The following is a 16,119-nucleotide window of genomic DNA, read 5'->3' as shown; positions in this document are numbered from 1 at the left end:
AAAAGGATAAACGATAGAAATTTAATTCAGCTTAACATTCAATCAGTGCTTTCCACATGGTATGCTAGACTAGGAGAGGAAATGTAAATATCAAATGAATAAAACATAGTCTCTTTCCTTGGTATGTTCAGAGAAGGAAGTTTCAGCTCCAAAAAAGCAAATCTCCTTTAAGGAGGTGTTAAGAAAAATATATGCCAGCCCTCTTATGACTAGACAGATATAAACCTAGAGTAGATTTTCATTATTAGGAAAACAATGATTTGAATGACCCCAAAGAGTGATGCCAACAGAAACCATTTTAGTGGTGCTCACTGACCTATGGAAGGACGTGACAATTGACTCTTGAGGCTTTGACACTTTTTCTGAAATGTCCTAGGTATGCAGAGGTGGTAGCTGGAATAAGGATGAAAGAACCTATTATACAGAGTGAAGTAAGCCAGAAAGAAAAACACCAATACAGTATACTAACGCATATATATGGAATTTAGAAAGATGATAACAATAACCCTGTGTACGAGACAGCAAAAGAGACACTGATGTATAGATCAGTCTTATGGACTCTGTGGGAGAGGGAGAGGGTGGGGAGATTTGGGAGAATGGCATTGAAACATGTATAATATCATGTATGAAACAAGTCACCAGTCCAGGTTCGATGCACGATGCTGGATGCTTGGGGCTGGTACACTGAGATGACCCAGAGGGAGGGTGTGGGGAGGGAGGAGGGAGGAGGGTTCAGGATGGGGAACACAGGTATACCTGTGGCAGATTCATTTCGATATTTGGCAAAACTAATACAATATTGTAAAGTTTAAAAATAAAATAAAATTAAAAAAAAGAAAAAGAAAAACTATGCATAGGGGCCAAAGAGCATCTTGAGAAAAAGGAATCCAGATTTTTTTCCTCTTTGAGAATTCACTTTACTAGAGTCACTATCAGAGAATGAAATGTTCCAGATGGATATTTCCTTGGAGGAAAAAAAACCTTCAACTGAAAATTCACCCAAAAAGTGACAGCAGACCTAACTTGTTCTCAGGTGAGAGCTGATTCTAGCTAAGCATGCTGCCTAGGCTGAAAACTCTGTCTGACTCAGCCACATGGACATAGCAGTCCTATTTTAAGGACAATGTTTGATCATGTCAGTGTGATCCAGAATAGCTGTAATACTGAGAGCAGAGAATACCTGGAGATCTTCCTGTAGGTCTCTATGTGAACCTAGACTGGCAAAAAATATTTATATCTATAATACTATACACAATTAGATATTATCTTTCCTTTTAATCTGTCTGTGTCTATGTCTCAAGACAAAATAAGGAATGCTAACTTTTTACCTGTCCTGTGCTTCTCTTTATGCCAATTGATGATACATTTTAAGAATAATAGTATCTATGCTCTCTGAACTTGCTCACATTACTTTCTCTTAGGATTCATACCTAACAGATTTTTATTCATGTGTTTATATATTTAGATAACTTCTTAGCCCCTCCCCCAAAGACCATATTGCTAAACTTAGGAAAATAATAATACTCCCTATATACTGATTCATTAAAAATACCATTTGTGCCTCCATATCAGTTTTTCTGGGTCTATAGATATTAACAAAATGATTTTCACATAAAGCCAAAGACTTTACTGGCATTTAAGTTTCCCAGATGATTGAAACTGTCATATACTTTAAAAGATGAATACCAACCATCTATCATTAAGAACTATTATTTTCTACCGCTATATATCCATTTCTTCCCCAGGACTTAAGCCTTTAATTGTGATTTCTCCCCTCTAAAATGAACCACCAAATAATTTGATGAATTATATCAAAGCAATTTGATGAGGGTTTTTTTTTTTTTTAATTTTTCTTAGCTCAGAGGACATTTTTGATGCAAAATGATACAATAAAAATATTACATTCTGAACAATCCTTTGGGGAAAAATTATATGCCTAAGGGCTGTACCCATAGAGGAACTTTGAATTCCCAGAATATTGTTATAAGGCATATTCCTCCATCTACGTTCCCTCTCTATACTCAACAATAACAAAAATAAAACAAGGAAAACCACTTTCAGAGGCATGATTTAGCCAGTTCAAGTGCAATCTGTTGGCACTGCAGTCATTCTTAGAAAAATAAATTTGTAGTCTCAGTTTCAAAGCCATCCCTCCCTTCTGTACAGCACACCTTGGGAAACACAGCTATCTTGGAGTGCCAGCCTGTCAGTCAAAAACCTTGATGTTATGCCAAACATATGCAGAACACCACGGTTTTCACTATGGAAGCTCAAGGGAAATATCTGTGTTTGTGTGAACGTGTTTCAATAGAATACAAAAATTTCAGGCAATTTAACTGAGTAGAGTAGTGAAGAAATATTGAAAAACAGAAAATGTTTCTAAGAGAAGAGTAGTATATGAAGGATGAACTAGGATAATTTTTTAAAAAGAAGAATACAAAACTGGTTCTAAGTATCCTGCTGCTGCTGCTGCGAAGTGGTTTCAGTCGTGTCCAACTCTGTGCGGCCCCATAGACGGCAGCCCACCAGGCTCCCCCGTCCCTGGGATTCTCCAGGCAAGAACACTGGAGTGGGTTGCCATTTCCTTCTCCACTGCATGAAAGTGAAGTCGCTCAGTCGTGTCCGACTCTTAGCGACCCCATGGACTGCAGCCCACCAGGCTCCCCCGCCCATGGGATTCTCCAGGCAAGAGAGTACTAGGAGATACCTATTCATATTTGGTTGGTAACAATAACTTGTACGTTATCAGCAGTGCATATAGTTTCAACTAGTTTTTTGAAAGGATCCAGGCTATTGTTTTATAACATGGTGCATTTATGCGGGTATGTTTGCGTCTGTGTTTGTGTGTGTACGCGCATGCGCATACCCACAGGCCTTACAAACCGGTATAGGAATGCAAGCACCAAGTGAAAAGAGAATCTGGAAGCTTCTCGGATAGACAGAAAAAAAGGATCTATTATGGAAAGGAAAGCACAGGTCTATTTTGCATGGTTTAATGTTCTTATAATGTTGAAAATCCTCTCTGGATCCATAAACTCAGTTTCAAAGTATGATCTCTGCTTTGTTCTGGCACATTGTGCTTATCACAGAATTATGTTTTCTTCAAAGTTATTACTTGAGAGAAGAACAGCAGCCAAATATAAAAAAAAATTAACTTTCAAATATCTCATTTTTCTTCACAGATAAAGTAAACTTTCAAAAAAATTTTTTGAATTGAAGTTTTGGATGGCATTCAATGTTCTTCACTTCAAGTTTTAAAAGTCCAGGATATCGTGCCAAGCATACAGATCAATTGTATTGGAACTGTAACACTTCAATAAGAAGTCTTAGACATTGCCTCCACATCCCCACATGGCGGGACTCTCCTTTATCGGAGCCATCTTTTGCCAAGCTGCCAACTTCCTCTTTTGCTAAATGCTCATAAAACTCTATCTTCTCATTGACTCTCTTCTTGAGTTCACATTTTGTTCCTTAAATGTCTATTCTGTGAATCGGGTTTGCTTTTTTTTTTTTTGTCACCTACACATCCTACACTTTCTACGTAATGTCACTTGAGAATTATCTTTACCTCTTGGAAATACTGCCATTTCCATCACCAGAACAAGGTCTCTAGATGTAAAGAGCATTTCTTTGATTCAAACAGCAAAAGCAATGTTATCAAATTGGAGTTACAGCTAGGCACAGTGAAGTTCTCTCCAGATCAAACACCAGTTTTTTTAGTCCTGTTGCCCTTTCTCTCTGACAAGAATGTTCATGTCTGTCAAGTGAAAGTTAAAGTCACTCAGTCGTGTCCAACTCTTTGTGACCCTATGGGCTATAGGAATAGGGAATTCTCCATGGAATTCCCTGGAATTCTCCAAATCAGAATACTGAAGTTGGTAGCCTTTCCCTTCTCCAGGGGATCTTCTCAACCCAGGGATCGAACTTAGGTCCCCTGCATTGCAGGTGGATTCTTTATCAGCTGAGCCACCAGGGAAGCCCAAGAATACTGGAGTGGGTAGCCTAATCCTTCTCCAGGGGATCTTCCTGACCCAGGAATTGAACCAGGGTCTCCTGCATTACAAGTAGATTCTTTACCAGCTGAGCTACCAGGGAAGGCTTCGTGTCTGTAAGTAGTTGTGAAAGGTCTGGAGAAGATCAATTTCATATTATCATGGAAAAGAACAATACTAAAAGAAATGTTACAGTCCAAATTTTTACTGACTCTCCGGAGAATACATGAAACTAAATGAGTTATTTAAATAAAACACTCTAGGTCTATGGCTCCAGTGCATTAGTTTAAAAAAAAAAAAAAAAACTTTGTAAAGCAGAAAAGGTAGTATTTTTTTTTCTTTTTAATGAAGGAGTTCTGTTTCTTCAAAAGAAAAGTAAAGAAGCCATGTAAAGTGTCTTACCTTTTTTAGTCAAAAAATATACGGAGAAAAGTGGGGGCATCCCCTCCTAAGTTCCTCAGTTTTACTCAAAAGCAGCTGTGAAGTGCTACATTTAAATCACTTGACAGTTTTCATAACAGTTTGAAAATAATAAGACCAAGAGATACCAAACTCCAAATGACAATGTTTATGATTGGGAAAATGTCCTCATGGTATATTCTTATCTGGTAATTTTTTTAAATTATCATTTAAATATCTATACTTCAAAAGATATAAGGAAAAATAGAAAAATACTTAATGGAAGTATAAGCAGATTTCTACATATGATTATACATTACTGTTTTGAAGAGAGCGTTCAAAAGTAAAGGAACTAACTCATTCCCACATTGAACTATATTTTATTTAAATAGCATGGTAAGATGTATTCATGCTGAAACTATCACTTCAACCATGGCTCTCAAAGGACAAATGTACAAGGAGACCAAATCCTAAACATCAGATTGTCCTTTGGAAAGAAGTTTTGCAACTGGTTTCATTTTGGCACAAACAGCAGTTAGGTAATTGCCATCATTCTTATTAATGTCTCTTTCCAGAGATCACTAGAGAGGATGAAAGATAGTACTACTTTAGTAACTCAAATGGCATTAGTTAGGGTTTCTTTTTCTTTAGAAAAGATTTGATTTTAACAAAAATTTCATTCTTTTAAGGTAGATTCTTATTCTCTGATAGGAAAATATGATTTCACTTCCGAATTCTGCAAATACTTAAAGAAGAATTAATACTAATCTTTCCAAACTCTACCAAAAAAACTAAGTAATTTCAAACTTATTTTATGAAACCAATGTTATCCTGGTACCAAAGCCAAACAAGGACTCTTCAAGAAAAGAAAAACACAGGCCAATATACCAGATGAATATAGATGCAAAAATCCCCAACAAAATACTAGCAAACAGAATTCAACAGTGTATTAGAAGGATTATATGCCAAGAACAAGTGGGATATATCCCTGGAATAAAAAGGGCAACCCACTCCAGTATTCTTGCCTGGGAAATCCCATGGACAGAGGAGCCTGACGGGCTACAGTCTATGGGGTCACAAACAGTCAGACACAACTGAGCAAGTAACACACACACGACAAACACAAATCGATAAATGTGAAATGCCATATTAATATGATGAAGGGTGAAAGTCATATGATCAACTCAACAGATGAAAAAAAAAACTTTTGACAAAATTCAATAACATTTTATGATAAAAAACAAAGAAACTCTCAACATGTTAGGGACAGAAGGTATAATAAAAGCCACATATAAGCCTATAGCTAACATTATATTCAATGATGAAAAGCTGAAGCTTTGTCTCTAAGGTCAGGAAAAAGAAAAAACTGGCCACTCTCACTACTTCTATTAGATATAGTACTGGGGTTTCTAGTCAAAAAAATTAGGCAAGAAAAAGAATACAAGGTATCCAAATCAAAAGGAAGAAGTTAAATTATTTTTGTTTGCAGATGACAGGATCTTGTATATCAGTTCAGTTCAGTCACTCAGGCATGTCCGACTCTTTGCGACCCCATGAATCGCAGCACGCCAGGCCTCCCTGTCCATCACCAACTCCTGGAGTTCACTCAAACTCATGTCCATCAAGTCTGTGATGCCATCCAGCCATCTCATCCTCTGTTGTCCCCTTCTCCTCCTGCCCCCGATCCCTCATGCATCAGGGTCTTTTCCAATGAGTCAACTCTTCGCATGAGGTGGCCAAAGTATTGGAGTTTCAGCTTTAGCATCAGTCCTTCCAATGAACACCCAGGACTGATCTCCTTTATGATGGACTTGTTGGACCTCCTTGCAGTTCAAGGGACTCTCAAGAGTCTTCTCCAACACCACAGTTCAAAAGCATTAATTCTCCAGCGTGCCTTCTTCACAGTCCAACTCTCACATCCATACATGACTAATGGAAAAACCATAGCCTTGACTAGAAGAACCTTTGTTGGCAAACTAATGTCTCTGCTTTTCAATATTCTATCTACGTTGGTCATAACTTTCCTTTCAAGGAGTAAGCGTCTTTTAATTTTATGGCTGCAATCACCATCTGCAGTGATTTTGGAGCCCAGAAAAATAAAGTCTGACACTGTTTCCACTGTTTCCCCATCTATTTCCCATGAAGTGATAACCAGATGCCATGATCTTAGTTTTATGAATGTTGAGCCTTAAGCCAACTTTTCCGCTCTCCTCTTTCACCTTCATCAAGAGGTTTTTTAGCTCCTCTTCACTTTCTGCCATAAGGGTGGTGTCATCTGCATATCTAAGGTTATTGATATTTCTCCCGAAAATCTTGATTCCAGCTTGTCTTATTCCAGCCCAGCGTTCTCATGATGTACTCTGCGTATAAGTTAAATAAGCAAGGTGACAATATACAGCCTTGACGTACTCCTTTTTCTATTTGGAACCCATCTGTTGTTCCATGTCCAGTTCTGACTTTGCTTTCTGACCTGTATATAGGTTTCTCAAGAGGAGGTCAGGTGGTCTGGTATTCCAATCTCTTTCAGCATTTTCCACAGTTTATTGTGATCCACACAGTCAAGGCTTTGGCATAGTTAATAAAGCTGAAATAGATGTTTTTCTGGAATTCTCTTGCTTTTTCCATGATCCAGCAGATACTGACAATTGGACCTCTGGTTCCTCTGCCTTTTCTAAAACCAGCTTGAACATCTGGAAGTTCACGGTTCACGTATTTCTGAAGGCTGGCTTGGAATATTTGGGCATTACTTTACTCGTGTGTGAGATGAGTGCAATTGTGCAGTAGTTTGAGCATTCTTTGGCATTGCCTTTCGTTAGGATTTGAATGAAAACTGACCTTTTCCAGTCCTGTGGCCATTGCTGAGTTTTCCAAATTTGCTGATATATTGAGTCAGCACTTTCACAGCATCATCTTTCAGGATTTGAAATAGCTCAACTGGAATTCCATCACCTCCACTAGCTTTGTTCGTAGTGATGCTTTCTAAGGCCCACTTGACTTCCCTTGCCAGGATGTCTGGCTCTAGGTGAGTGATAACACCATCGTGATTATCTGGGTCATGAAGCTCCTTTTTGTACAGTTCTTCTGTGTATTCTTGCCACCTCTTCTTAATATCTTCTGCTTCTGTTAGGTCCATACCATTTCTGTCCTTTATCGAATCAATCGTTCCATGAAATGTTCCCTTGATATCTAATTTTCTTGAAGAGATCTCTAGTCTTTCCCATTCTGTTGTTTCCCTCTATTTCTTTGCATTGATCGCTGAGGAAGGCTTTTTTATCTCTCCTTGCTATTCTTTGGAACTCTGCATTCAGATGCTTATATCTTTCCTTTTCTCCTTTGCTTTTTGCTTGTCTTCTTTTCACAGCTATTTGTAAGGCCTCCTCATACATCTATGTTGCTTTTTTGCATTTTTTTGCATGGGAATGGTCTTGAGGACTGCCTCCTCTACAGTGTCAGGAACCTCTCCTCTACAGTGTCAGGAACCTCTTCCCATAGTCTTGAGACACTCTGTCTATCAGATCTAGTCCCTCAAATCTATTTCTCACATCCACTGTATAATCTTAAGGGACTTGATTTAGGTCATAACTGAATGGTCTACTGGTTTTCCCTACTTTCTTCAATTTAAGTCTGAATTTGGCAATAAGGAGTTCATGATCTGAGCCACAGTCAGCTCTCTGTCTTGTTTTTGCTGTATAGAGCTTCTCCATCTTTGGCTTCAAAGAATATAATCAATCTGATTTCAGTGTTGACCATCTGGTGATATCCATGTGTACAGTCTTCTCTTGTGTTGTTGGAAGAGGGTGTTTTCTATGACCAGTGCGTTCTCTTTTCAAAACTCTATTAGCCTTTCCCCTGCTTCATTCCGTACTTTAAGGCCAAATTTTCCTGTTACTCCAAGTGTTTCTTGATTTCCTACTTTTGCATTCCAGTCCCCTATAATGAAAAGGACATCTTTTTTGGGTGTTAGTTCTAAAAGGTCTTGTAGGTCTTCATAGAACCGTTCAACTTCAGATTCTTCAGCATCACTGGTTTGGGCATAGGCTTGGATTACCGTGATATTGAATGGTTTCCTTGGAAATGAACAGAGATCATTCTGTCATGTCTGAGATTGCATCCTAGTACCTCATTTCAGACTCTTCTGTTGACCATGATCGCTACTCCATTTCTTCTAAGGGATTCCTGCCCACAGTAGTAGATATAATGGTCATCTGAGTTAAATTCACCCTTTCCAGTCCATTTTAGTTCACTGATTCCTAGAATATTGATGTTCACTCTTGCCATCTCCTGTTTGACCACTTCCAATTTGCCTTGATTCATGGACCTGACATTCTAGGTTCCTATGCAATATTGTTCTTTACAGCATCGCAGCTTGCTTCTATCACCAGTCACATCCACAGCTGGGTATTGTTTTTGCTTTGGCTCCATCCCTTCATTCTTTCTGGAGTTATTTCTCCACTGACCTCCAGTAGCATATTTGGCACCTACCGACCTGGGGAGTTCGTCTTTCAGTATCCTATCATTTTGCCCTTTCATACTGTTCATGGGATTCTCAAGGCAAGAATACTGAAGTGGTTCGCCATTCCCTTCTCCAGTGGACCACATTCTGTCTGATCTTGTATATAGAAAATACTAAATACTCCAAATCTGTTAGAACTAATAAGTGAATTAAATAGAGTTTCATGGTATATCAGCTTACAAAACAATGAGCATCCAAAAAGAAAATTAATAAAATAATTCCATTTACAATAGCATGAAAAAGGATAAAAATTAGGAATACTTTTACCCAATATTGCTAGTGAAAGGTCTGTACACTGAAAACTATAAAATACTGATAAGGAAAATGAAGGAAAACATAAATGGAAAGATATACTGTGTGCAGTGATTGGAAGAAATAATATTGTTAAGATGTCCATAGTATCCAATGATATCTACATATTCAATGTGATTGCTATCAAAATTCCAATGTATTTTCACAGAAATATAAAAAAATAAACCTAAAATTTATGTGGAACCACAAAAGTCTTGAAGTCATTAAAACAATCTTAAGAAAGAATAATAAAGCTGGAGGCATCACACTTTATGATTTCAAATTATATTAAAGGCAAGAGTATTAAAAACAATATGGTACTGGCATAAAAATAGATACATAAACCACAATACAGAATAGATAGTCCAGAAATGAACCCACACATATATGACCAACTAATGCTCAACAAAAGCACCAATATTCCAGAATGGGGAAAGGACAGTCTCTTCAATAAATGATGTTTGGAAAACTGGATATCCACATTGAAAGGAAAGAAACTGGATCTGTGTATTATACTATACACAAAAATGGCAATTTAGTCAATCAATAAATGAACCTACAGAGTACTACGGTTTTTAATAGTGTAAATAATAACTGGTGGGGAAATATAATAAGTTAATTTATCTCTCTTGAAATATTTACATACAAAATAGAAATACCTAGAGCTTTCCAAAAGATGAACAGCACTGACCTAATTCTTTAAAACTTTACAGGGCATCATTTAAACTAATTTATGAAAGGCAAAATATATAAAGGTATTACCCATAAGGAAATCTATACATTTGACAATATCAATTAAATATTATTTAGGGAAATGCTATTTATTTTATTAATATGAAGAACTTTTAAGTTTATATGGAAATATAAATATGTTATAACAGTCAGGAAAATTCTGGAAAGAGGAATAATGAAGAAGAAACTGCCTTGTCACATTAAATATAGTCTAAATTCCTATAATTAAAACAACTGAATAATGAAGAAAGAGTATGATAAAGGATACTGGAAGAAATTAATAAGTCTCAAAACAGATTGACATAGATTGAAATAGTAATTCTCAAAATAGAGCCTCTTTCAACAACACAAGAGATGACTCTACACATGGACATCACCAGAAGGTCAATACTGAAATCAGATTGATATAGTCTTTGCAGCCAAAGATGGAGAAGCTCTATACAGCCAGCAAAATTAAGACCAGGAGCTAACTGTCATTCAGATCACAAAATTCTTATTGCCAAATTCAGACGTAAAATGAATAAATTAGGGAAAATCACTAGACCATTTGGGTATAACCTAAATCAAATTCCTTACAATTATATAGTGGAAGTGATAAATAGATTCAAGGGATTAGATCTGATAGAGTGTCTCAAGAACTATGGGCAGAGGTTCATGACACTGTATAGGAGGCAGTGCTCAAGTCCATCTCCAAGAAAAAGAAATGCAAAAAGGCAAAATCGTGTCTGAGGAGGCCTTACAAATAGCTGAGAATAGAAGAGAAGCTAAAGGCAAAGGAGAAAAAGAGAGATATACTCATTTGAATGCAGAGTTCCAAAGAATAGCAAGGAGAGATAAAAAAGCCTTTATCAGTAATCAATGAAAAGAAATAGAGGAAAACAACAGAATGGGAAAGACTAGAGATCTCTTCAAGAAAATTAGAGACACCAAGGGAACATTTCATGCAAAGATAAGCACAATAAAGGACAGAAATTGTATGGACCTAACAGAAGCAGAAGATATTAAGAAAAGGTAGAAAGAACACACAGAAGAACTATACAAAAAAGATAATAATTACCCAGATAACCATGATGGTGTGATCACTTACCTAGAGCCAGACATCCTGGAATGTGAAGTCAAGTGGGCCTTAGGAAGTATCACTATGAACAAAGCTAGAGGAGGTGATGGAATTCCAGTTGAACTATTTCAAATCCTGAAAGATGATGCTGTGAAAGTGCTGCACTCAATATATCAGCAAAGTTGGAAAACTCAGCAGTGGCCACAGGACTGGAAAAGGTCAGTTCTCATTCCAATCCCAAAGAAAGGCAATGTCAAAGAATGCTCAAACTACCACACAATTGCACTCATCTCACACGCTAGTAAAGTAATGCTCAAAATTCTCCAAGCCAGGCTTCAGCAATATGGGAACCATGAACTTCCTGATGTTCAAGCTGGTTTTAGAAAAGTCAGAGGAACAGAGGTCCAATTGCTAACATCCACTGGATCATGGAAAAAGCAAGAGTTCCAGAAAAACATCTATTTCTGCTTTATTGACTATGCCAAAGCCTTTGACTGTGTGGATCACAATAAACTGTGGAAAACTCTGAAAGACATGGGAATACCAGACCACCTGACCTGTCTTTTGAGAAACCTGTATGCAGGTCAGGAAGCAAGTTAGAACTGGGCATGGAACAACAGACTGGTTCCAAATAGGAAAAGGAGTACATCTAGGCTGTATATTGTCACCCTGCTTATTTAACTTATATGCAGAGTACATCATGAGAAACGCTGGGCTGGAAGAAGCACAAGCTGAAATCAAGATTGCCAGGAAAAATATCTATAACCTCAGATGTGCAGATGACATCACCCTTATGGCAGAAAGTTAAGAAGAACTAAAGAGCCTCTTGATGAAAGTGAAAGAGGAGAGTGAAAAAGTTGTCTTAAAGCTCAACATTCAGAAAACTAAGATCATGGCATCCAGTCCCATCACTCATGGCAAATAGATAGGGAAACAGTGGAGACAGTGTCAGACTTTATTTTTGGGGGGCTCCAAAATCACTGCAGGTGGTGATTGCAGCCATGAAATTAAATGATGCTTACCCTTGGAAGGAAAGTTACGACCAACCTAGATAGCATATTAAAAAGCAGAGACATTACTAGGACAACAAAGGTCTGTCTGGTCAGTTCAGTTCAGTTCAGTCACTCAGTCCTGTCCTACTCTTGAGACCCCTTTGAACTACAGCATGCCAGGCCTCCCTGTCCATCACGAACTTCCAGAGTCCACCCAAATCCATGTCCATTGAGTCAGTGATGACATCCAACCATCTCATCTTCTGTCATCCCATTCTCCTCCTGCCCTCAATCTTCCCCAGCATCAGGGTCTTTTCAAATGAGTCAGCTCTTCACATCAGGTGGCCAAAGTATTGGAGTTTCAGCTTCAACATCAGTCCTTCCAATAAACAACCAGGACTGATTTCCTTTAGGATGGACTGGTTGGAGCTCTTTGCAGTCCAAGGGACTCTCGAGTCTTCTCCAACACCACAGTTCAAAAACATCAACTCTTTGGTGCTCAGCTTTCTTTATAGTCCAACTCTCATATCCATACATGACCACTGGAAAAACCATAGCCTTGACTAGATGGACCTTTGTTGACTAAGTGATGTCTCTGCTTTTTAATATGCTGTCTAGGTAGGTCATAACTTTCCTTCCAAGGAGTAAGCATCTTTTAATTTCATGGCTGCAGTCACCATCTACAGTGATTTTGGAACCCAAGAATGTAAAGTCAGCCACTTTTCCACTGTTTCCCCATCTATTTGCCATGAGTGATGGGACCAGATGCCATGATCTTTGTTTTCTGAATGTCAAGTCTATGGTTTTTCCAGTAGTCATGTGTGCATGTGAGAGTTGGACCATAAAGAAAGCCGAACACTAAAGAATTGATGCTTATGAACTGTGGTGTTGGAGAAGATTCTTGAGAGTCCCTTGGACAGCAAGGAGATCTAATCAGTCAACCCTAAAGAAAATCAACCCTGAATCTTCACTGGAAGGATTGATGCTGAAGCTGAAGCTACAGTACTTTGGCCACCTGATGTGAAGGACTGATCATTGGAAAAGAACTTGATGCCTGGAAAGATTGAAGGCAGGAGAAGGGGACAACAGAGCATGAGATTTTTAGATGGTATCATCACTCGATGAACATGAGTTTGAACAAGCTCTGTGAATTGGATGGTGGACCAGGAAGTCTGGTGTCCAGCAGTCCGTGGGGTCGCAAAGAGTTAGACATGACTGAGGAACTGAACTGAACTCAAAATGGACCAAAATAGAGACAATCATTCAATGTTTAGATAAGTTGACTTTTTAAGTCACTGGGGAAATTAACTTATTTTCTAATAAGTTAGAAGCAAAATGGCTTGCTTTTTTGGTAGGAGAGGGATTAGACTCACAATTCACTAAGTCTTAGGACAATCCAGGTATTGAACTGTAATGTTTGTGTTAAGAGTGATTGATTGAAGTTTACGTGTTCTGTGTGTTTGTGGGAATACTGGGAAAATATCACTAGCATGAACAGAATGAAGTATGGAGCCTGAAAATGCTACCCATACATTATTCAGCAAATTTGGAAACCTTGGAAGCATATCTCCACAGTTTACTTGTTTTTTTTTTCCATTTATATATTTTTAAAATTAATTTTATTGCAGTATAATTGATTTACAATGTTGCATCATTTCAGGTGTATAGCAAAGTGAACCAGTTATACATATACATATATACACTCTTTTTAAGATTATATTCCCATATAGGTCATTACAAATTATTGAGTAGTTCTATGTGCTATATATAGTAGGTTTTTATTACTTATCTACTTTACATATAGTAGTGAGTACATGTCCATTTTAAATTATACTTCATGAATTGGGAAGATGTGTTCATTAACACTGGTCATCTATTTCTGAAAAGGTTCCAACACGAAAAAGTGTTGCTAAAGCCTGCAGGAAGTCTCAATTGAGGGATAAGAACTGGTAGGAGGAAGTGACAGCAGGAACATAGTACTTAAGATTCAAAATAAAAAATCAACTCTCACATGATGTCACTTAGGACCATAGGGCTCAGAGATTTACTGAATTAAATTCAATTTTTGTCATGGTGGTTTTATGTATTTGAATAAAGCAAAATATTCCATTTCCATTTTGAAAAAAAATCCACTCACATTTCTTATTCACACAACCATTTCTAATTCATTTTTTAGTCTCAAGAGTTGTTTACCTCCTCCTTTTTTAATGTTACTGCACATAGCACTTATATTTTCTATTGTCTCTGTCTCCTACTTCAACACACTTCTCTTTTTTTTGCCTTTAATCCTCTCTTTCAGCCTTAGAAGAGTGGGTTCACACTTAAGTGATCTCTGCCAGCTGTTGTCATTATCCACTGGCTTAGTACTTAAGTCCCTATAATCTGGCTTTCCTCCCCAGCAATTTTCTATTCACAAGACCTAATTATTAAAGCCAAAAATATGTTGAAAAACAACGCTTCAACCTTTCTACTATGCCTTAGGGTCACATTCCTCACAGCTATTTACAGTACATGAATCATTTTTTTTCACACTTATTACCCAATCTAACTCTTTCTACAACTCTTCCAGCAGTGATAGAAACCTCTAACCAATTAAACTATTCTCTAAATTGTCAGTGCTCATGTATGTAATATTTCATTTTTAAAAGAGGGATACCAATTTTTCAAGGAAAAAATTGGTCAAGATGGAGCTAAATGTGATTAGGGAAAAGGCAAATAAACAAAACCTGCTAGTTGAATCCTAACCCCCTGTGTCAGCTTCTACTGCTCTGCAAGATTATGACAGTGATTTTTTAAATTGATTTATTCTAATTGGAGGATAATTGCTTTACAATATTGTGTTGGTTTCTGCCATATATCAACATGAATCAGCCATACGTATATGTATGTCTCCTACATCTTGAACCTCCCACCCACCTCCCACCCCATCTCACCCCTCTAGGTTGTCACAAAGCACTAGATTGGAGCTCCCTCATACAGCTCATACAGCAAATTTATCTGTTGCTTCATATATCTAATTTTACATATGTTAATGTATATGTTTCAGTGCTACTCTCTCAGATTGTTCCACCCTCTCCTTCCCCCACTATAAGTCTGTTCTCTATGTCTGAGTCCCCACTGTCGCCCTGCAGATAGGTACCATCTTTCTAGATTCCATATATATGTGTTAATAAATGATATTTGTCTTTCTCTTTTGGACTTATTTCACTCTGTGTAATAGGCTCTAGGTCCATCTACCTCATTAGAACTGACTCAAATGTGTTCCTTTTATAGCTAAGTAATATTCCATTGTGTATATATACCACAACTTCTTTATCCATTCATCTGTCCATGCACATCTAGGTTGCTTCTATGTCATGACTATTGTAAATAGTGCTGCAATACACACTGGGGTACATGTGTATTTTTCAATTATGGTTTTCTCAGGGTATATCCCCAGTAGTGGAATTGCGGGGATTCCCCAGGTGGCTGAGCTGGTAAAGAATCTGCCTGCAATGCAGAGGACCTGGGTTGGGAAGATTCTCTGGAGAAGGGAAAGGCTACCCACTCCAGTATTCTTGCCTGGAGAATCCCATGGACAGAGGAGCCTGGTGGGCTATAGTCCATAGGGTCACAAAGAGTCAGACATGATTGATGTGATTTGATATACATGATATGGTAGTTTTATTCCTAGTTTTTTAAGGGATCTCCATACTGTTTAAGAGATGGAAATGGCAACCCACTCTAGTATTCTTGCCTAGAGAATCCTGTGGACAGAGGAGCCTGGTGAGCTGTTGTCCATAGGGTTGCATAGAGTCGGACACGACTGAAGCGACTTAGCAGCAGCAACAGCCATACTCTGCACCTTACTGGTTGTATCAGTTTGCATTCCCACCAACAGAGTAAGAGGGTTCCCTTTTCTTCATACTCTCTCCAGCATTTAGATATGGAAACAAAGGAAATAGTGAGAGACTTTATTTTCTTGGGCTTCAATCACTGCAGATGGTAACTGCAGCCATGAAATTAAAAGACACTTGCTCCTTGGAAGAAAAGCTATGACCAACCTGGACAGCATATTAAAAAGCAGAGACATTACTTTGCAAACAAAGGTCCCTCTAGTCAAAGCTATGGTTTTTCCAGTAGTCATGTATGGATGTGAGAGTT

This window comes from Bos indicus x Bos taurus, chromosome 11 (genome assembly GCF_003369695.1).
Source record: "Bos indicus x Bos taurus breed Angus x Brahman F1 hybrid chromosome 11, Bos_hybrid_MaternalHap_v2.0, whole genome shotgun sequence".
Classification (NCBI taxonomy): Eukaryota; Metazoa; Chordata; class Mammalia; order Artiodactyla; family Bovidae; genus Bos; species Bos indicus x Bos taurus.
Note: the sequence above shows the minus strand (reverse complement) of the source record.